The 23,225-nt window shown below is 46.7% G+C and overlaps 1 protein-coding gene across 1 annotated transcript in view; it reads right to left on the bottom strand.

Moving 5' to 3' along the window:
• Positions 1-23,225, bottom strand: part of plxna2 (plexin A2) — a 378,156-nt gene that overhangs the window by 163,699 nt on the left and 191,232 nt on the right.

Below are 23,225 nucleotides of genomic sequence, written 5' to 3' on the forward strand. Positions count from 1 at the left end.
AAAAGGTCCCAGAGAACGAGCCCTGCCGGCACAGCGGGGGTCTGCACTGCTGCCTGCTCTTCTCCTCTTGACTCGAGTCTCAAGCAAGAGCACAAGACCAGATCCAGGCGCCAAAGGATGGGCACCAGGAGGAAGAGGGCACACTGAGCAGGAGGACTTGGGGACGAGAGAAAGATATGGGATACATTTAGGAAGCGGCGGTCATTTACAAGAAGAGGGGTGGGGATCAAAAACAAGTAGGGGAATGAATTGGGGTGCGAATTTAAGGGAGAAGGACAAGGAAACCGAGAGGGGGATATAAGGAAGGAAAGGGGGGAGGTTCGGGGGGTGGGGGGGCAACAGACACTGGGAAAAGGGTAAGAGGAAAAGGAGAGGGGCTCAAAGATTAGAAGGTGCCAGTAGAGGGGAGCAGTATGAAACATGGAGGGTCAGACAGAACACCGAGGGTCTCACAAGGGAGGAAGGAATCTACATATGGGGATTTTAGGGGGGGGGGGGTTGGGGGGCAGACAGGACACGAAGGGTCTCAAAAGGGAAGGCATCTACAGATAGGGGATGGGGGCAGACAGGACACGAAGGGTCTCAAAAGGGAAGGCATCTACAGATAGGGGATGGGGGGGCAGACAGGACACGAAGGGTCTCAAAAGGGAAGGCATCTACAGATAGGGGATGGGGGGCAGACAGGACACGAAGGGTCTCAAAAGGGAAGGCATCTACAGATAGGGGATGGGGGGGCAGACAGGACACCGAGGGTCTCAAAAGAGAGGAAGGGATCCACAGAAATGGGTACTGTAGACAGAGAATAATTGAAGAGATAAGGAGAAGGGGACTCAAAGATTAGAAGGGGTCCACAGATGACAATGGGTGAGAAGAAGTTAAGGGAATAGGAGCAAGTAAGTGTGGGATCAACAGATAGGGGTTTTTTGAAGTAAATGAGAGGGGGCTCAAGGACTTGAAGAAGCGACCGCAGATGGTATGAGGTGCAAAAAGGTTAAGGGAGTAGGACAAGGCTATGAAAAGGGGTATAAAGAGGGGGTCAACAAAATAGGGAGTATACAGGGGGAAAGTAAAGAGGAGAGGGAGCTCAAGGATTAGGAGGCGCCCATGGAGGGAGCAGTAAGAAACATGAAGTAAGGGAGGAAGAGCAGACAGAAGATAAAGGGTCTCAAGGGGAAGAAGGGGGTGTGAGAGATGAAAACTGAACAGGTAAAGGGAGGCTTAAAGATTACAGGGGGTCCACAGACGGGACAGGGTGAGAAAAGGTTAAGGGAGTAAAAGCTGCAAGGGATGGGAGATATTCAGAGGAAAAGGTAGGAGGTAAAGCAGAGTGGGCTTAAGGACAAGAAGGGGGTTCACAGATTGGGGCAGTATGAACTGTAAAAGGGAGGAAGAGGAGAGAAAACAATGATGTGGGAGACAGTAAGGTAAAGGTGGGCCTGAATCTGTAGACAAAAAATGGGCATAAACATGGTGTGTATGTACTGGAGATGAGACGTGTAGAAGACAGGAGACCCACGGAGGGGAGGGCAGCAAATGAACCGCATCCTGCCAATTGTGGGCCCCTAAACAGACAGCATTTTTATTTAAAAACTACTGGTAAAAGGAGGGCTAAGGGGTGGTGGGGCTAAAATAGTTTTTCCACTTAGAGCCCCAAAAAAAGCGTAAGAAAGGGAGGTGGGTGTCAATGTCAGAGCAGCTGGCAGAAGGGGCCGCCCGCCCGATAGTTAACGTATTGCGGCAGAGAGTGTGTTCAAGGCCTGTGGTGTAATGGAGCAACATTGTCTCTAACAAAAAGAGAGAAATTACATTGTTTAAAGAGGAATGCTCATGCATTTTTTATAAGAGTCATTAAAAATCATTTTTGATTACGGCGCCGCGTGAAGCACAACCAGCTCAATCTTTACTAGTGCCGTTCAGCACAGGCAACAGAGCCGCTTGTATTAAAGCAAATTCAACGATTTAAGTGCTTCAGACAAAGAGGTGCCCGGCATATCACTAAACAATACCAATGAGTTTGTGCCCGGCCACGTGGCCACTCCAGCTTTTTATTTATTTTGTAATAGTGTGCCAGGCCGAGGAATCGCATCAAGCACCGTTACCTCCAAGTAAAAAAAGGTCTTTCAGGTTCACATTGTGTTCGACATTGAAGAAAGTTATGCGCCAGCTACGAAAACATCCCGAGCCCCTTAATTAAATAACAGATCAAGCAGCAGCCTTTTAATTCCATGCCATGCCCAATGTAATGCTATTACACACAGTAACCTTCCCAAGGATTCATTCAATCAGTACAATCCAAAAGAGAAGGGACCTTCAAATATCCTCGATGTGCAAGTGTCACACTCTGAAGACGGAGCTCTTATCTGTGCCATGCTGTGCCCACGCTCAAGGACCCCAAGCACCATTCTCCCCACTAGCTGCCAAAGGACTCATACACACTGGAGTGTAATAGCGTAAAGTGTATATACAGTAGATAAAGAATCCCGGCACTGGCAATGCATTGACCATCCCTGGACGGGACGCCTGGTGAAGTTTTAGCCTGGTGATCCACACCTTTTAATGAGCGATCCTGAGCTGTGGCAGCCTGGACCCCCACTGCGTATTTTATAGATTTAAGATGACCTTTCCAGGTACACCTTGTCATAAAGACTAGGGTGGCATGGAGGTTCAGTGTTTAGAGCTACTGCTTCACAAATACATGGTGGTGTCCTAAATTTACTGGCAACTAATTAAATGTATGTTTTTAATGTGTTATTGTTAGAGAGTGGTAACGTACTTCATGTTGTCAGACATGCAGGTAAGAATTTCACTTCAACTTCACTTCAAACCAATCATACTGCCACCATCTTTAAGCCACAAAGCAGCGGGATATTCACATTAACAAAGTGCTTGCATCCTAAGATGAACAGCACCTCAGATAAGAGGCCGTTATTTAAGGTAAGGAGGTAGCGTCAGGGGCCCCCCCAGCCCTGTCTAGTAATGGAGGGTTAGTGCTGTTATAACCTTTAATATACACGTAGTATCACCTCATAACGGTTTGACTATGATCTGGTAGTTTAAATGGATTATAAACTGATTTAAATATTCACATTTGTGGAGGCATTTCATGTGGACTATGGCTATGCGTATTTATTTTAATGAATTCCACAATTCCTGTTAATTGATGCTAAAGAAAAGTAGCAGTTTACTAGACATTAGCTACAGTAAATAAATAGATAAATTTAACTTTAACTGAGTATATTTTAATTATTAAATGTGTAAACACAAATATAATAATATACGAATATAACAAAAAATGTTATTTGCTTTATGGTAGTTTCATTTTACAAACAGAATACCAGATTTAAAAAGTTAATAATGATATGTTTCATTAACGTTCTTTACAATGTTTACAACTACAACTCACTAAAATTTAGAACTACTTTTTTCTTTGGTTCATTTTTGTGAACTTAACAAAATTCTTTTAAATTCATTGCTTGGGGTAATTCACTCTCCACTGATAAGAAGGCTGAAAATGATATGAACCATAAGGATGGACACAGACATACACACTAGGGACCACTCGGCGGGGTAACAGCAGCCCACACCCCAGACACAACCTCACCAACAGTCACAGGTTCAAATAAAAGTGCTTAATCCTCACCACTACCCTTTACAGGCTTCTCCACAAATGTTCCCAACACAATTAAACAGAACAGACGTTCACTTTTCTTTACACTCCTTCCACACCTTCCAGGTGAGTGTTGTCCTGCTCCTCTCCCGACACCGACTCGCCTGGATGACGTGTAGCAGCTTCCTTTATACCGGACCCAGGGAGTACTTCTGGTGCTAACACACTGCATCGAGCACTTCTGGGTCAGGCCGAACTCCTCATGACAGGACAGTCTGCTCCCCCTAGCGGCACCAGAGGACCCCAACAGGAATGCCCACCAAAAACGACAACTTCCATGCAGCCCTGTGGGTGTCCAGGGTACTGAGGAAGTACCTCACCGTGAGAAGTAGGCCCTCCCCATGTCCATCCATTGAAACTGCCTCCAGAGCCGGGGAGATAGAACTAACTAACCTGGTTGGGATTCTGTCCACTATCATCCTTCCATTAAAAGGTAAGAATCCATCCATCCCTGCCTGGAGTCCAGCCATCCCATGTTGTCTATTATAATGTATAAATTATATAATCACACATGTGTGTTTGGAAGGCAGTCTAAAGGCTTAACTGGGAGTACGATGCAGAGCCAGGGGTTGATGAATGGTACTAATGCCTTTTCTCCCTCTTCCCAGTTAAGACTTCACCCACTTCCGTTGTTCCAACACACCCCCCTGCAGACCTCATTTCAGCCTGAGATCCTTCCCCTTCCTGTCCTCCACCTATAAAAACCCAAGCCTTCCTTCTCTTAATTAGTCAGTCTTGACTCCATCTTATATGACTACTCTTTTTTGCTGTTGCCGTTTGCTCTTGCATTATGCGGGGTGGATTCCCTCCACTTTATCTTTGTTCTCTCGGTTTTTGTTTCACAATTTATACAGTATATATCACACACTTGCTGAGTTGCCTGTCTACGATGGCTTGAAGCATAAGTAATCAACGTAGACCTCAGCTTTAACATTCGCAGTGCACCATCTATTGGAATTTATCTTGTAGTGCATGCAGTAATAAAATGCATTGCATTTGTCATTCTTACAGATGGCGCATCACAAACATTTGTAGAATTAAAATGCATTACAAAAATGTGTGTGATGTGGCATCTGTTGAAATGATAAATGCAATGCCTATGTCTCTGTATTATGTCATTTAGTATGGGATTCATAAAAGTAGTGCTATTGCTTATGATTTGCCATCTGTAGAAACAACAGAGACAGGGTACCTGAACAAATACACAGACACTAACCCCTTTATTAAGATGGAGATATACATTATATATATATACAGTATATGAATACATACATATAGTATCTACGGACTCATATATGACATTGCTCCATCATAGCTGCAGAATCTTGGCCCTGAACTAGTGGCCTAAGGTCAGTGTCTGTGCAGAGTTTACATGTTCTCCTCATATCCATGTGTTTTTTTTCTGGTGACTCTACACTGCCCCCTACACATGACTGTAAATGCCTTGGCCACGTTTGATACCTTCCCTGTGCCCAGTGCTGTTGGGACAGCCCCAATCCTGGATTCTGCAGATTTGATAATAGATGGAAGGGCACATCAAGTGAATCCTGCCCTCTGTGGATTTGGAGGCTCTCTTGGGCAATTTTTAAGGCGTTGCTCAAAATGACCCCAAAGTGACCACTTAAAGTAGGCCATCTAGGCATGAGGGTGAAGGTCAAGGAATGTGTGAAACGGATTTTGCCTAAAGCAACCAGTGAAGCGTGAAAGACCTCCACTCCCCCCTTTTAAAGGAGGCATTTCTGCTTAAGCCTGAGCAGCTGCTGCGTTGCCCGTTTACAATGGCAGTTAGCTTTTAAGTTTTCACATGTGGCTAGTGGTGGACAACAGAGGGTCTGGAAGTTGTCTCCTTACATTTATTAGGCAGCTGTCGTCCTGTGAGAGCAAAGAATAAGAACTGGGCTGGCATAGATAGGGAATCACAAGGGGGCATCACTGTGCTGACCGCCAGGACGGAGCGGGTAGTCAGCAGACTGAGGCGGAAAAATCTCCTTTCAATCACCCCACCAGATAATTAAACATATCCATCACGTGCCTCAGGGGAGCGGGCCCCATGCAGCTCTGCTCGGGCAGCACCCTGCCAGCTACGAATCGTTAACTTCATCTCACTTTTTCATTAAGCGCATGCAGTGGGCTCATGGTAACAAATGAAAAAGGCAGTCAATTGCGTTTAATCCACTTAATAATCAGAGGGAAATGGCTGCATTTGGGAGAGAATGCATGTGCAATTAGGACATTTACTACCCCGAAATGGAGGCCCTCCAGGCATGCGTGGCACTCTCATTTGCCACGTTCTGACATGAAAAATAAGCGAGTGTCATGGCCCAAATAATAAGCTTGTTTCCCCATGGCTTGCTGTGGCACTCATCACAGCCTACACCAAAGAATAAGTGTCCATATCAGCAAAATATCATCCAACTTGTGCGCTTGGGGAACATCTTGGAGGCTCCAAAAGCGTAAGCAGTACCACCCTGGGCAGAGAGGGGCACTCTCACTAAGACTGTCCACAGTTCAGACACTCACCAGCCGGTAGACGACTGGCCCAGCTTCCACAAAACCCACCACTTCAAGGATATCCGTAGAAAACTACCAAAGCCCCCGGATTTTAGGACCATCTTTTAAGGTGGAAGGACCGATCCCCTCGCCTTTTCTTTTCATCTTGCTTGATGCAAAGTGTTTTGCACCCTCAAGCGCTCAAGTGCCTTTTTCTTTACCCTTTCTTTCAGAATCTTCATTTAATGGAGCTACCATGTGGTATTCCAAACCTTTTTATGTATTTAGTTTCATCTTTCCAGACCACTATACAGTATTTGATATACTAGCCGTCCCCCACGGCTCCACCCGTGTAGTGAAACAGGACAAACTTTAAAAATCAATAAACACACAGGTATTGCTAGCTAATCAGAGGCAAGTGACGCTCCAAAACACAGAGGTAGACCGACTCGAACGGAGGCTGGCGCATGAGTGACATCACACTTCCCCCTCCCCTCGGCCTGCAGCCGCTCTCTCGGATTAGCGCCAATATATTGTTCCTGTAAGCGAACTATGATACATAGCACGATGAGAGAAGTCACAAAATCATGCAAATTATAGAAAAAAGCCTGATCTAAATCCATTAAGTAGCTCTCTCGTTTGCTAGACATGCCCTGATGCTGGCACGTGAGTGAGGAGGGCCCCTCGGCCCGCTGCGTGTCTCTCAGATTCGCGCAAATAAATCAGTACTGCAAGCGAACTATGATACATAGTGCAATGTGAGAAGTCGCAAAATCAACCGGAATGTCCAAGCAAATTATAGAAAAAAACCCAATCTAAATCCGTTAAGTAGTTCTCTCATGAAAAGCGGCCAGACATACAGACGGACGAACGGACAGGCAGACATTGAATTTTATATATATAGAGAGAGAGAGATTTATATATATATACTGTATATACAGTATAGTCACACACATGCACATGAGATACAGCTTCCTCCCTCTGCAGAATAGAAGACTGATAGCCACTCCACCGCTGACGTCACTTCCATTGTCTGACTTCTGTGACCCATCCCTTCATGACCAATGACCACATAACCCAGAACTGGCCATATTGCTCTAAGTTCTAAATTTGAACTCATGTCTGGAAAAACGTTTCTGCAACATATTGTGTGCTTTTTATGTTTTACAACCCTTTAATTATACAGGGTTACCAGGGTGGTGCCCCAACCCTTTCATGCTGTTGTTTCTCCTTTTACTGTATATACTGTGTATATATATATATATATATATATATATATATATATATATATATATATATATATATATATATATATATATATATATATAGTCATGCATATGTACAATATAGTCAGACGATTGTGCATAGGGGACAGCTTAAGGGCTCTAGTGTTGGTTATTCCCCTCTGCTCATTAGTTGTATGCTAATGCCTTTTCTATTCCACCATCTACAGACTGGAAGACTGATGGCAATACCACCTCTGATGTCAATTCCAGTTGTCCGTCCACCTGGACCTGCTAGGAAGCCAGAAGATCAGCCATGAAGACGTCTCCACAGCTATTGCGTGCTTCCTTTTGTTTTGCAATGATTCAGTTATACAGGATTGCCAGGGTGGTACCCCAACTCTTTATCGTGGTCTTATGTTTCTCTTATAAATATATACGTACATATCTTATATATAAACATCTACGCATGGAAGTGTGTATATCTGTTTGTCTGGCCTGGAAGAACGAGCCGCTAATACACAAGCAAGGTGAGCACATTGGCAAAACGAAACCGCCAAGGAAAGAGAACCTCGCTTAGCCGCTAAAGCACAATGTGATTGATTGATTGAAGTGGTAGAATCCATGGTTTCTAGGAGCCCGGGCTTTTTACAGCATGGGCTTACACAGCTAGTATATATATATATATATTGTAACAAAGGCGCTATATAGGTGCCCGACCCGACACAGATAGACACAAAGGTACGTATAAAATGCACAAAGACTTTATTTTTCTTCACCCGTGGGCGCACGTCTTCCCCGTGACCCACAGGCAATACACAGTCCCAAATACCACACAATAAACCACAACACCACTTTTCTCCTCTCACACCACTCCTCCTCAAGCTTCGTCTCCTTCCTCCCAACTCTGGCTCCTCGAGTGGTGGTGGCTTTTTTTTTATAACCCACCCGGAAGCATTCCAGGTGCTTGACCACCTGGTCCTAATTGCACTTCCGGGTGGGGCTGAAGATTCGTCCAGCCGGGATGCTGACTCCATGCAGCTCCCCCTAGCGGCCATCTGAGCCCCCAACCAGGCCGTGGAGGACTCCATCTCCCATGGAGCCATGCGACAGGTTGGGGGATCACCGTCCACCAGGGAACCTGCCACCAAGCGTCCCGGGGGAGGTATTGACCTGCCCATGGTTGCTCCCCAGGAACAGATGCAGAAGGGGTGTCCCTGCCAGGCATGGGACCCGGCTGTCCGCCACAATATATATACCGTATATATATATATATATATATATATATATATATATATATATATATATATATATATATATATATATATATATATATATATATAGTGATATATGGCTGGCAGTTTATCCCGGCTAATACCTCAAAGCCGCCAGATGGAGCCCTCCCTGCAACATGGAGGTGCCCCAATTTCTTCCAGCAGGGCATCATGGACCTTGGAGTTTTAATTCACAGCCCTGCTGGATACCGTGGGGGCCGCCAGGGGATGCTGCAGGGAAGAACAGGGGGTGGTACTTTCCGTATAGCCTGGAAGTGCTTCCCAGTCACGGGAGCGGAAGAAATTATGTGCTTCCAGGCTGAAGAAAAAAAGAATTTTGATCTGACCCGGAAGTGATAAGAAGTCACATGGACTGAGGGACAGAAACACTTCCGGGTTAAGGAGTTTAAAAGGACTGTGGGAGATCCCAGCAGTGAGCCAAGTTGGGAGGAAGGGTGACTGATCTGCTGGGAGTGGAGGATTAGGAATTGTTTATTGATTAGTGATTATTGAGTATTGTGGAGTGTAGGTGCTTTGTGCACATTAATATTATTGTTATAATAATATTGGACTTTTACCTGGTGTCAGAACGTGTTGTCTGAGGGTTTAAGGGGATGACAGTGCCCCCTATCTGTCACAATATATATATATATATATATATATTATGGTGTATGGCCACAATGCCTCTACACTTGAACGACCGGGGGAGGAAGTGTGCCCAGTGCATTACCTCCCCTGGAGCGCTAGGTGGCAGCCCCCCATGGGTTGCAGCAATGCCTTGGACTCCCACAGGGCTTCATGGGAGCTGGAGTTTGGTGCAGCCCTTTTGGGTTCTATGGGCGCTGCCAGGGTGTGCTGCAGCTGCTGCTGAGCCCCGATTGTAGGACTTCTGCCACATCCAGAAGTGCTGCCGGAAGTAGACCAACAAGCCCCTGGAGCACTTCCGGGTGCCTTATAAAAGGAGCCAGAGTCGGGTGGGAGAAATCAAACTTTGCTGGAGGAGGAGTGGAGGTAAAGAAAGAAAGAGAAGGAAAAGAAGAAGAGAAGTGCATTTGTGCTTTAGTGTAGTGCTGAACTGTGCTGTACAAGTGGGAAACGGGGAAAGGTGTTTCCCACAGGGTAAAAGAAAAAAAAAAATAAATGCATGTGCTTGCACTTGTGTCCCATGTCTGTCTGTGTTGGGGTTGGGGCAGCTGGTGTGTCACCTGGTGGTCCACAATATATATATGTACTGTGGGGTAGAGCCCGGACACAGACAGGTAGACATGATGTTTTCACCACACATACAGCTATTTACAATAATCAAAGTGCACAATACCCAGTGCCGCAGCACCAATCACCCCTTCAGCCCTGGCCTTTCACAATGCCTTTACTATCTCAGGTCCGCCTCCACTCCTCTCCTCCGAGCTCTGTCCACTTCCACCCGACTCTTGCTGCTGAATGGAGGGAGGCGGCCCCTTTTATTCAGGCGCTTCCCAACATCCTCCGCTGACACTCCCCTGTGTGGACGGACTCCGGGTGTCCCCGATCCTCTTCCCCCCAGCACTTCCAGGTGTGGTGGAAGTGCTGAGGTCCAGGGCTCCCAAGGCATCGGGGCGCCCCCTGGCGGTGACCACGGGCCCCTACAGGGTTGAGCTTCCCAGCTCTGTACCCGTGGCCCCCAACACAACCAGGGCGGTCGCCCCCTTGTGGTCTGGAGGAGGCACAAGCCCTCCTCTGGTCCTCCTGGGCGTCCCGGCTGGGTACCACCCCCAGCCACGTGCCACAGTACATACGCACACACACGCACACACACACAGTATGTAAATAAATGTACCATAACCCTGTACCTGTGAACAGCACTTTAGCTGGTGTTTAGTACAGAAAGGCACTACATGAAATAAAAACTGATTGAGTCATTTCCTTGAATATGGAAGGATGGACTGATGATTGACGTATTCTGCTTCTCCATGCAGTCGCACAGGCAGTGTGGCCTAGTGGCTCAGGTGTTGCATCAGAACCTGTGGCGTGTCCTGTGCCATCCAGACCACCGCCTCACTGTATGACCCTGATCAGCTCACTTAACTGGTCTGTATGGCAACAGTAACATATATAGAAGGTGTCAACAAGTGTCCCACAGTCATGTGCTTGGGAAGTGTCTTTAGTTGGTGATTAATATAGAAAGTCACTATATAAAGATTGGCACATTTCCCAAAATCCTTATCTGGAATAGAATGTGGATGGACGGATGGGTAATTGGCCTACAAGTATATAGCTCTTCTGCTCAGAGCTGGGCACAGAAAAAGTTCCACTGAACTAATAATCACAAAGCTTTAAGACGCATCTCCAGGCCATTGACCCACTGTGTATGTAAGACATTAATCCTGCCTGTATGCCAATTGTAACTAATGTCACACATCTGTGGACCACCCTCCGAGCCCTTCTGAGGTATGTACTACCCCTCCGGGTCAAGAGGGGGTGCTGCCACTACCCTCCACAGCACAGAGAAGACGCCCAGTGAGGACAACTGACTCCGCCCCTTTCGGTCCCCGACCTATAGGAAGGAGGGGTTTGGTCGTTTAGTGAGCCTATCGCAGGATGGCATTCCTTCCTCCCAGTAGCCTACTTCCATTTTGTAGTCTGATGGCAATCACATTCCGGAGAGTTCCTGTCTATCGACTTTGCATATAATTTTGATGGAATTAAACGTGGACGGCCAGGTTGGCACCCCAACATTTTCCATGCAGTTGCTTTCTCGAACCACACTACATATGTTAACAAGTTGCACTTGTGAAGCAACCTAGGATGGCGTGAACGATAGAAAGGCACTACATAAAATAACGGCTCTCTTCTTGTTTAAATAAAGTGTAGTTTTCAAAGTGGCTAGGCAATTCCCCACCTATCTGCCCCCCCAATCCACTCCCCTAGTATGCAATCCCAAACTATATATATATATAAAAGCCAAATACCACTGATTCACTCATCACGAAATCTCCCGAACCATGAGGACTTGGGACTTGAAATTTGGAGCGTTGGTGCTCACTAAGAAACAGTTTTAAAAATTTCGTGGTCCATGTGCGTTCTGCCTGTATGTCCGTCTACTTTTCACGAGAGAATTACTTAACGGATTTAGATCTGGTTATTTTCTATAATTTTCTTGAACTTTCTGGTTCATTTTGCGACTTCCCTCATCACGCTAAGTCAGTCCCATAGTTCGCTTGCGGTCCCGATGTATTTATGCAAATCCAAGAGAGTGGCTGTGGGCCAAGAGCAGGGGGGCGGAGTCTTCCTCATTCACACGCCAGCCTCTGTTGGAGTCGCTCTACGTCTCGCCACGTGTTGGAGTGCACCCTGCCTCCGCTTAGCTAGCGATACCTGTTTGATCAGCAGACATTATCATCTACAGATTGTTAGTTAAGGAGTAACGCTTGACGTTTTTGAGACAGAGATCAGAGCTACGTGTGTTTTACAGGGTAGCTGCTGACTGCCAGAGATATCACGGCCATCTGCTTTTCTCCCCACATGGGGAACATTTTCCTGTTAGAGTTTAACAAGATCAGATATAGTGCCAACGTCTATTGATATTTAAAGTTTGTCCTCTTTCATTACTATGTGGGCAAAGCCACTGGGTACAGCTAGTATACTGTATATATATATTGTGGTACCCAGATGGGGGTGGTACCCAGCCGGGACGCCCGAGAAGACCGGAGGAGGGCTTCTGCCTCCTCCAGACCTCGAGGGGGTGACTGCCCTGGGGGCCGCGGGTACAGACCCTGTTAGGGGCCTGTGGTCACCGCCAGGGGGACCCCAATACCTGGAGGACCCTGGACCTCAGCACTTCCACCACACCAGGAAGTGCTGGGGGGAAGAGGAACAGGGACACCCGGAGTGCTTCCGGGGAGACAGCTGGCACTTCCGCCACACTGGGGCGTGTCGGTGGGAGATTGCCGGGAACGCACCTGGAGCACATCTGGGTGCTTATTTAAAGGGGCCGCCTCCCTTCAGACATGGACTTGAGTCGGGTGGAAGGAGGACAAGGTTTCTGGAGGAGAGAAGGAGGTGGTCTGAAGACAGAGAGAGAGAAGGCATTGTGTTGGCCTGGACTGAGGGGTATTGGGGTCTGTGAGTGATTGATTGTATTATGGAGCACCAAAATAAAGGTGTGTGCGGTAATACTAACGTGTCTGCCTGTCTGTGTCCGGGTCAAGTTCCACAATATATATATATATATATATATATATATATATATATATATATATATATATAGATATATATATTTATTACTAACTGCAGTCTCCTAATGACTGGAATTTGTAACACAGTCCAACTTAAACACACGGCCAGTCTAGGTGAGCGTATCAAGGGTGGACCCATCCTGCCCAAAACCCTGCTAAAAAAACTACAATTTGCTTTTAATCATGGAGGCTGAAAAAATAATTAAAATACCAATTTTATTTTTTTTACGTTAACAAATTCCACCGTGAAAGGCACTATAAAAACGAATGAACAGAATGCTTGAGTAATGGAGCCTCGCCAGCCATTCTTACTGCCAAACCCCCCCCCCCCCCTTTGTCTCGCGCCTTAAATTATTCCGTCATTTTTTGATGAATGCCACTTCAGCATGGCAGCTAGTCCTAAAACTAATCAAGGAATGCTTTTTATTGGCATTTTAAGTACTTCATAAAAAAACTCTTACTATGTATGGTGCTATATAAAGCACGGGCTAAGTGTCGCAGGCCACGCAACCCATCTGTTCAGATGTTCGTAAATTTCAATTTTCTAAATCCACTCGTTCAGATTTATGGAGGCCGGCAGCTTTAGGTGCCAAAGACAAGAACCAACCCGGGATGAGGTGCCAGTTTATCGCAAAGCACATTCACTCTGGCTTGCGGGGAGCCAATTAAATGAAGTGAACACGCAGAAGCCCCCAGAAGTGATCGTCCACAGCCACAGGGAGAACATATAGACGTCACACTGGCAGTGAGCCCGGTGTCCTGGAGCGCTGAGGCCTTGGTGTGAACTGCTGTAGATGAGGGACCCTTTAAGTATGTCACATTTATTTACAAAAGTATTTACAAGCATCCAAGTGTAGAAAAATAAATATAAACATTGTAACTGATAGCTGGGACTTCTACCCGACTGGGACACCTTCATAAAGGAAGGACCGTGGTGGGGGAAGAGCTTGCAAGGGGCAGTACCTCCCCCAGAACAACAGAGGGCAGTCCCACTGACTTATTATGGTGGCACGGGTTTGGAGCGTGGAAGCTCAACCCTGCTGGGGCCCATTGGCCACCACCAAAGGGCGCATGGGGAATGGTGCAGCCCCTCTCTGAAGGACAGCCGCCACACCCAGAAGTAGGCCTGGAAGGAAACCACCAAACACCTGGAGCACTTTGCTGTATAAAAGGAGCCGCCTCACTCCACAATGGAAGCCAGAAACTGAAGAGAGAGAAGAGACAAAGTGCTGTGTGTTTCATTGTGCTGGTGCTTTGATGCTGTGCTTGCTTGCTGTTGGGGGAACAAAAAGAAATAAAACGTGTGTTGTGCTTGAACCTGTGCCTGGTGTCTGTTGTGTCAGGTGTTGGCGAGCTGGCGCGCCCCCTGGTGGTCACTATATATATATATATTATATATATATATATTGTGGGAGATAGCCCGGACACAGACAGACAGACATCATTTTAAGTTCCCAACACATGTTTATTTACACTAAATATAAAGTCAATTAAGTGCACAACCCAGTGCCGCAGCACCAATCACCCCAACAGTCCAGGCCTCTGTCCACAATATGCCTTCAGGCCACCTCCTCCTCCTCCTCTCCTCTCCTCTCCTCTCCTCTATCTCTCTCACTCTCAGACCTCGTCCTCTTCCACCCGACTCCAGCCCTGAATGAAGGGAGGCGGCCCCTTTAATAGTCACCCGGATGAGCTCCAGGTGGTTCCCGGCAATCTTCCGCTGACACGCCCCTGTGTGGCGGAAGTGCCAGCTGTCTCTCTGGAAGCACTCCGGGTGTCTCTTTTCTTCTTCCCCCCAGCACTTCCTGGTGTGGCGGAAGTGCTGGGGTCCCAAGTCCTCCAGGCACGGGGACGCCCCCTGGCGGTGACCACGGGCCCCTACAAGGTTGAGCTTCCAAGCCCTGTACCCGTGGCCCCCAATATAACCAGGGTGCTCACCCCCTCGTGGTCTGGAGGAGGCATGAGCCCTCCTCCTGGGCGTCCCAGCTGGGTACCATCCCCAGCCGCGTGCCACAATATATATATATATATATATATATATATATATATATATATATATACAGGTATATATTCATGCCATTCATAGTCTGAATCACAATCTGATTGTATGGCTGGTTACCTACCAGGTAACACTTGTGGTTAGTCAGCAAGTTGGCTACGGCCACGGTGCCCTCTTCAGTTGCGAGAAGCAGATCATAGAATGTTGCAAAGTTTTACTGTCAAATAATGCAAAGAGTACGCGACACGTGTTTCGCCCTAATTCTGGGCTCATCAGGCGTTGCCCCTTTAAACTGAACAGACAGACACTCAGGACACCAGGTAAAAGCACGCTTGCGCTCCATGAGAACCCTCGGTGCCAGGATGCGGTCGATGGTAGACTTCTTAGATGTAAAACCAGACTGTTCCGGTCGCTGGTAGGTGAGCAAGTGATCACGGATCCTATTGAGGACGACCCTAGCAAGGACCTTACCCGGCACCGAGAGCCGTGTTATCCCCCTGTAGTTGCTGCAATCCAGGCGATCACCCTTCCCTTTCCAGATAGGGACGACGAGTCCCGTTTTCCAGTCAGTTGGGATGATACCAGTCTCCCAAATGGAAGCAAAGACTGCTTGCAATGCCAGGAGGACAGCCTTACCACCAGCCTGGAGAAGTTCACCCCGGATACCACAGATCCCTGCAGCCTTTCCCCTCCTCAGCTGGTTCACCACCTGTGCAATCTCAGTGAGATTGGGTGGTTCACAGCTAATTGGAGGATCAGCCTCAAGAACTGTGAACCCAGAGATATCCAACGTCCTAGCCGGAGGATCAGCTTTGAACAACTGCTCAAAGTAGCCAGCCCAGCAGGTCACAACTGCAGTGTCATCCATAAGGACCGTTCCATCAGCCTCCCTGACTGTGACTCTCCGAGGAACAGATTCAGATGTGCGTAATGCTTCGATTCCTCTGTAAGCACAACGTGGGTTGCTAGACCACAGATGGTTTAAAGCAAGAGGAAAAAAATAATTCAAAATTAGCATTAATCGGTGAAATTTTCCAAAGTGTTTTCTGTAGAGATTACGATGTATTTGTTGGTGACTCACTGAATACTGTCCTAGAAATCTGCTCTGCTGCTGGTTTAGGTACACATTTTTTTCCCAGTGCCCCATGATGCTTTGCGAGGCCATTATTACATTACACAGCTGTAGCAGCCATGCGCCGGTCTTTAATGCTTGTGTACTGTAAGATCATAGATAGATAGATAGATAGATAGATAGATAGATAGATAGATAGATAGATAGATAGATAGATAGATAGATAGATAGATAGATAGATAGATAGATAGATAGATAGATAGATAGATAGATACTTTATTAATCCTAAGGGGAAATTCACATACTCCAGCAGCAGCATACTGATAAAGAACAATATTAAATTATTAAATTAAAGAGTGATAACAATGCAGGTATACAGACAGACAATATCTTTGTATAATGTTAACGTTTACCCCCCCCCCCCAGGTGGAATTGAAGAGTCGCATAGTGTGGGGGAGGAACGATCTCCTCAGTCTGTCAGCGGAGCAGGACGGTGACAGCAGTCTGTCGCTGAAGCTGCTGCTCTGTCTGGAGATGATACTGTTTAGTGGATGCAGTGGATTCTCCATGATTGACAGGAGCCTGCTCAGCGCCCGTCGCTCTGCCACAGATGTCAAACTGTCCAGCTCCGTGCCTACAACAGAGCCTTACTTCCTCACCAGTTTGTCCAGGCGTGATTGCGTCCCTCTTCTTTATGCTGCCTCCCCAGCACACCACCGTGTAGAAGAGGACGCTCGCCACAACCGTCTGATAGAACATCTGCAGCATCTAATTGCAGATGTTGAAGGACGCCACCCTTCTAAGGAAGTATAGTCGGCTCTGTCCTTTCTTACACAAAGCATCAGTATTGACAGTCCAGTCCAATTTATCATCCAGCTGCACTCCCAGGTATTTATAGGTCTGTACCCTCTGCACACAGTCACCTCTGAAGATCACGGGGTCCATGAGGGGTCTGGGCCTCCTAAAATCCACCACCAGCTCCTTGGTTTTGCTGGTGTTCAGTTGTAGGTGGTTTGAGTCACACCATTTAACAAAGTCCTCGACGAGGTTCCTATACTCCTCCTCCTGCCCATTCCTGATGCAGCCCGCGATAGCAGTGTCATCAGCGAACTTTTGCACGTGGCAGGACTCTGAGTTGTATTGGAAGTCCGATGTATATAAGCTGAATAGATTATTATTGTGATAATCATCACAGAGTTGCTTCCGCCATGCATGCTGTTACCACCGCATCAGCACTCCAGCCTTCCACCATGCAGCCAGTTAAAAATAATGGAAGTATTTTCACTTGAGGCGCACATTAGCTGACCGTAATGAGAATACGAAGAGTACATGTAAGACCGTTCCCAGATCAGATCTGTGGGGGGACAGGAGCCTATTCTGGCAGCCCTGGGTGGAGGGCAGGATAAAGCACAGGGTGCCAGTCCATCACAGGGCCCACGTAGACACCCACACCAGGTCAACTGGGCATCACCCAGTAACCTAAGCTGCACATCTTTAAGGATGTTGGAAGAAGACCCTTGCAAATACGTGGTGAGAGGCCTGGACATGGGTGCTATAATTGAGAGTATGATATGCATAACAATAAAATAGCTGTCAATGCATTAAAATAACAAGAAGAAAAAGCCTTCACTTCCACCCCATTCAAGCTGGCACAAGCTGGCAGGCTTCTCCACATTTGCCATCTCTCTACTTGTGCCTCACATTCCAGAGCTCAATGTCTTCCAACAAAGAGGGCTCTTCGGACACTAAGCTACCTTCTTGCTTTCCAGAATGTTCATACATTCCCTGCAGATTGGCAGGGGTGCCAAGCACAGGAGCAAAGCTTGACTCTTCAGTATAATCTGTTCATATGTTATAGATAGATAGATAGATAGATAGATAGATAGATAGATAGATAGATAGATAGATAGATAGATAGATAGATAGATAGATAGATAGATAGATAGATAGATAGATAGATAGATAGATAGATACTTTATTAATCCCAAGGGGAAATTCACATACTCCAGCAGCAGCATACTGATACAAAAAAACAATATTAAATTAAAGATTGATAATTATGAGCAAGAATGGCTGAACTTGGAAGGAAGGCCTGTGAGATGCCAGCCTGGCCTGCTTGCAGTGAGAACCCTTAACAAGCTTGATAAAGACAATGTGAATACACGATGTGGGCCGCAGATATTGACAGTAATAAATGGATACCAGCCGCAGCCACCTAAACCCGTCTTATGGCAGCCTGGCTTGGCAGCGCCAATGCTCTCTAATGCCCAGGTTTATTATTCAACAGAAGAAAGAAAGAAAGAATGAGGTGGGCCAAACCCATAAAGTACTAATACACAAGGTACCCAAGCCCAAGTGGGTAAAGAAGCCCCCCCCCCCAAACTCTTGCTGATGTCCCTCTGTGTGCTTTTAGGGCAAAGTGGTAGTTAGCCAAGCTCTGTGGGACACTTGCCACCATCAGCAATTAAATGGGTTACAACCTCAGATTTCAAGCCCAGTCAAGTCACTCCTGTTGAAGGACACCATTGGTGCCCGCTGATCACCTGCCCTCAGGGTCTTCAGATTTCACCCAAATCTCACCGACTTCTATGGATTTCCTTACTTAACTAATTCATAGTCAGGCAGGAGACATGAAAATATATAAAAATAAATTAATACTAGAAAAAATGCAAACGCAAATCGTAGCAAATATTCTTCAGAGCTGCACTTGTTTTCTTCAGTACTTCAAAGGGCACAGAATGAGCCTCATCAAAGGCCTGGCATCAGCAGCACTTAGGTGCGCTGTCACCACTTGGAGAAGGCGACGAGGAGAGCCCGCTTTGTACTTTTCTGTGCAGACGGCTGTGCTGCGCAGACGCAAAACCCCCTCTAACAGCTGGCGCTTGCCAAATGGCACAGCACGCCAGGGAACAGAACCATGGATGACTGCACCAGAGAGAGGAAACTATCCAGCACGAAGAAGTCTGGCACCGAAGGGGGTTTCATTTAGCACAAGGCGGGCATAGACAGGAACGGATGGCACAAAGCACGGAAAGTCACAACTTCCAGAAGTAATAAGGTGCATATGGACACCCTTACCGGACACTGGGTGTTGACAGAGGTATTTGGCACAGTCAAATTAGACTGGTATTGACTAGAAATTCATGAGCACCTACCTATGTGTGTACTGTCTATGCCAAGCCACTGGCACAGGCGTATGGCACACCTTTACCAGGCTGCCACTCACGTGCACCAGTGAATTCACAGTGCCAGCACTACCATGGCTCAAAGTGTCTGAAGCTGGAAGAAACAGAGAATGGATTCCTCAGAGAACTGCGCCCCACAATGTGACAGGCTGGCACTGCAGTAATGGAATGGTATGGCACCTAGAGATCCATGCCTCACAGAATACTAGATTGGTGGAAAAAATGGATATACAGAATAGAATATACAGACCCTAGAGTCCCAGCAGGTCATGCATAAACCAACAAAGATGGTATGTGGCACAGCATGTGGGCACCATGGGTGGCAAACTGTCTAGCCCCTGCTCTTTGAGGACTTTTGAATGCTTTCACTTTTTAAATTCATGCCAGGTGAATTCAAGAGCCAGGCTTTTAATGACCTCTTGGGCACGGCCATCAGCAGTGTGTCTGTCTGCAGAGAGAGTGTTGACCTCGTCGAGAGGTTTGCTTACCTTGGCATTGACATTCATGTCTCTGGTGACTCTTCCTGTGAAGTCAGTAGACGGATTGGGAGAGCATGGAGTGTCATGAGGTCACTGGAAAGGGGTGTGTGGCGCTCCCGATATCTATGCAAAAGGACGAAGGTCCAAGTCTTTAGAGTCCTGGTGCTTCCTGTCTTGCTATATGGTTACAAAACATGGACGCTATCCAGTGACCTGAGACGAAGACTGGACTCCTTGTGTCTCTTTGGAGGAAACTTGGGTGCTGCTGGTTTGACTTTGTGTTGCTCATGGAGTCCCAAATGAGGCACATTACCTACATTGTGAGGGAGTGTCAGTTACGGTACTATGGCCATGTGGCACGATTCCCCAAGGGTGGTGCAGCTCGCAGGACCCTCATTGTTGAGGACCCCAGTGGCTGGACCAGGCCAAAGTCATTTAGAGGGTCATTTCTGGGGGATGGGCCTGGACCGCGTCTCTGCCTGGGGGGGTTGCCAACCAGGGTCCTGTGCTGTTTTGTCATGTGGTGAGTGTGCTGTACCAGTGCCTGCTCCCCAACTTGACCTGACCTGTCTTTTCTAAACACCCAGCACAGCGGTAAGCAAAACCAAGAACACCATTAAGAAGCTCCACTAAAAATCTTGGAGACCACACACAAAGGGACGAAGGAGTGACAGCGTCAGAGTCTCAAGTCTCCATGAGAGCCAACAGTTCCAGCTGCAGTGTGCACCAGGAAAAGAAAGAGAAGATGGACGACGTGGTGAAGAGAGCTTACGAAGATGGCGATTCCCCGGAGGAGGCTCGAGTAGCTCACCGAGTATCTCCCATCACTGACAGTGGGGTTTGTGTCCCCGTCACAAAAGAGCTGGTAAAAGGCTATGAACCATGACTTGTGTGTGAGTGTCAGGTCTTCCTCTTCCTCACGTCAGGCTGTTTCATTACACTGAATTAAATAGATGACCACATCACAGGCTGGTTTGAGTGCGGCTTATTAACAGCATCATTTTATATTCAATAAAAATCCAACTGCTTGTATAACATTACAGAGTATTCATTGTCATCTCGCTGTTTATTAGTGAAAGTAAAGTATCACTTCAGTCGCTGTAACCAAAACATCTCTGCCCACTCAGAATTTCAGACGCCCCAACAGATTTTCCCTGGCACTGGCCCTGGTAGAAAGGCAAGCTCTACGCTGACCCCTGAGTCACTTGACAGCCTTACACATCACAGGCATACCAAGCTGGCACTGATAACAATGACGTGTGGCACAGCAGATGTAGAGTAGATGGAGAGCCGTGCCACAAAGACTAACACACTGACACTAATGGGCATGCGTGGTACTGTGTGTGGAGAGCCAGATCCACACGCAGTACTGCATGCCAGTTTACGACTAAAGAAATGCACTGTAGATGTGCTCTGTGAGTCCCGATTGCTAGAACATTAGGTTGGCACCTTAAAAGGGAATATGTGGCACAATGTAAGGTGCCAGTCTTGCACTAAAGGATATGCCTGATATTGTATAGCATAATATGGGGCACACGTCATTAACGGCTTACTGGCACTGGAAGCAATGCCATCATGAATGTGGAACCACATGAAGAACTTATGCAGTAGGTCTGAATTGAGGGCCACGTGTCATGGAATGTTACAATTCATTATTGCCATGTGGGCAGAGCACAGTGAAATTGATACTTGCATATGCAACATGATGCCACTCTTCATCACCACGAGTAGTGAGCAAAACAACCTCAAAACTTCTATCTTGCACACCTGAAAATGTTGGCACATAAGACATTACAGTATGTGGCATCATTCATACCTGGTGGGGTGAAAACAGAATGCCAGGCTTACATTTACAAACACGCATGGTATGATTCCGGTTTGAAAACTCACCCTCACTACCTTCAAGATGTTCCTTCAGCTCTGGTCCTACATGTCACCCTTTTTGTACCACCTGAGATGCCATCTGAGACCACCAATGTCAGTTTAATCCAAGCCTTAAGTTGCCACAAGACCCCAGCCTCTCTAATGCCGTGATTGTAAGAAGCGTGCCCACCTCATGCAGACTGTGTGCCTGCCCTCATCACAGGACATCTCCCTCTCTTCCTTTAGAGGAGCTCCAGAGCGCCCCATGGATTTTGCTTATGAGCTGAAATGTGCAGGTGGTCTCTCAGCAGAGCTGAGCTGAACCATGGGATTCACTCCAAGGCAGCCATTGGACTGTGTGGCTGAACATGGTGCTCATCTGTGCAGATTTCCAGGAGAACATCATGCCTTGGGCAATAGATTCATTAAGAGAAGTCATTGTTTTTTTTGTCAGGGTTACCCGTTTTCTTCAGGACGAGTGCTCAAAAGTTGCAGAAGGTTTTAATTAAATTGAAGGAGCCATGTGAGGGCCGTGCCATTCGGCGTCTCTCCACCACAGCCCCTGTTAAGATGTGAACAGTGCTGATGCTTCCAACGCAGGGTACAGGGCTGGGCCAGGGCCTCTGATCAGCTCTCCACTGCCTCTCTGTATCTTCATAAGGTCTGTGGACTGAGAACCAGGGGCTCTACGAAAGCCATCTGAAGACCTCAGCTAAGGAGGTCCAGGGCTTAGGTAAGGGGTACTAGAGAGGGGTGCTCAAGGTCTATGTGAAAGCCATCTGAAATTCTCACCAGTGGGTGTCCTGGGCATATGTGAGGGGTAACTTAAAGCACACAATATGAAGGCAATCTGAACTCCTGACCAATGAGTGCCCAGGGCCTACAGTATGTAAGGGGCACATTAAGTCAGTGGTTCTCAATCTGTGGGGCGGCCCCCCTAGGGGGGTGCGAAGTAACAAAAACGGGGGCGCAAACATGTGAAAAAAAGAAAACAAGAATCGAAAATATGAAAAATACATCTATTCAAACCAAAACAAATGAACTTAAACTACATTCTGATACTAGAAAATAAATATAGAGTTAGATAAATGTCAATAAAAGTTAAGTAGGTATAATAAAATATGCATCTATGATATATCATTAATTAAAAAAGAACAAATTGGTATTAGTGGGCTCCTTTCAAAAAAAAACGTTAGGGGGGGGCGCGATTAAAACTGTTATGAAAACTCGGGTTGCAAATACTTAAAGGTTGAGAAACGCTGCATCAAAGTATTAGAGACTGGTGGTCAGAGCTATTAGAACATCAGAACAATCCTGATGAGAACAGGCCATTCAGCCCAACAAAGCTCGCCAGTCCTATCCACTTAATTCTTCTAAAGAAACATCAAGTCATGTTTTGAAAGTCCCCAATGTCTTACTGTCTATCACACTACTGGGTCACTTATTCCAAGTGTCTGTGGTTCTCTGTGTGAAGAAAAACTTCCTAATGTTTGTGCCAAATTCACCCTTAACAAGTTTCCAACTGTGTCCCCGTGTTCTTGATGAACTCATTTTGAAATAACAGTCTCAATCCACTGGACTAATTCCCTTCATATTTTAAACACGTCACTCGGGTCTCCTCTTAATCTTCTTTTGCTTAAACTGTAAAGGCTCAGCTCTTTTCATCTTTCCTCAAAGCTCATCCCCTGTAGCCCTGGAATCAGCCTAGTCACTCTTCTTTGGACATTTTCTAGCACTGCTATGTCATTTTTGTAGCCTG

The sequence above is a fragment of the Erpetoichthys calabaricus genome, chromosome 3 (genome assembly GCF_900747795.2).
Source record: "Erpetoichthys calabaricus chromosome 3, fErpCal1.3, whole genome shotgun sequence".
In the NCBI taxonomy this organism is placed as follows: Eukaryota; Metazoa; Chordata; class Cladistia; order Polypteriformes; family Polypteridae; genus Erpetoichthys; species Erpetoichthys calabaricus.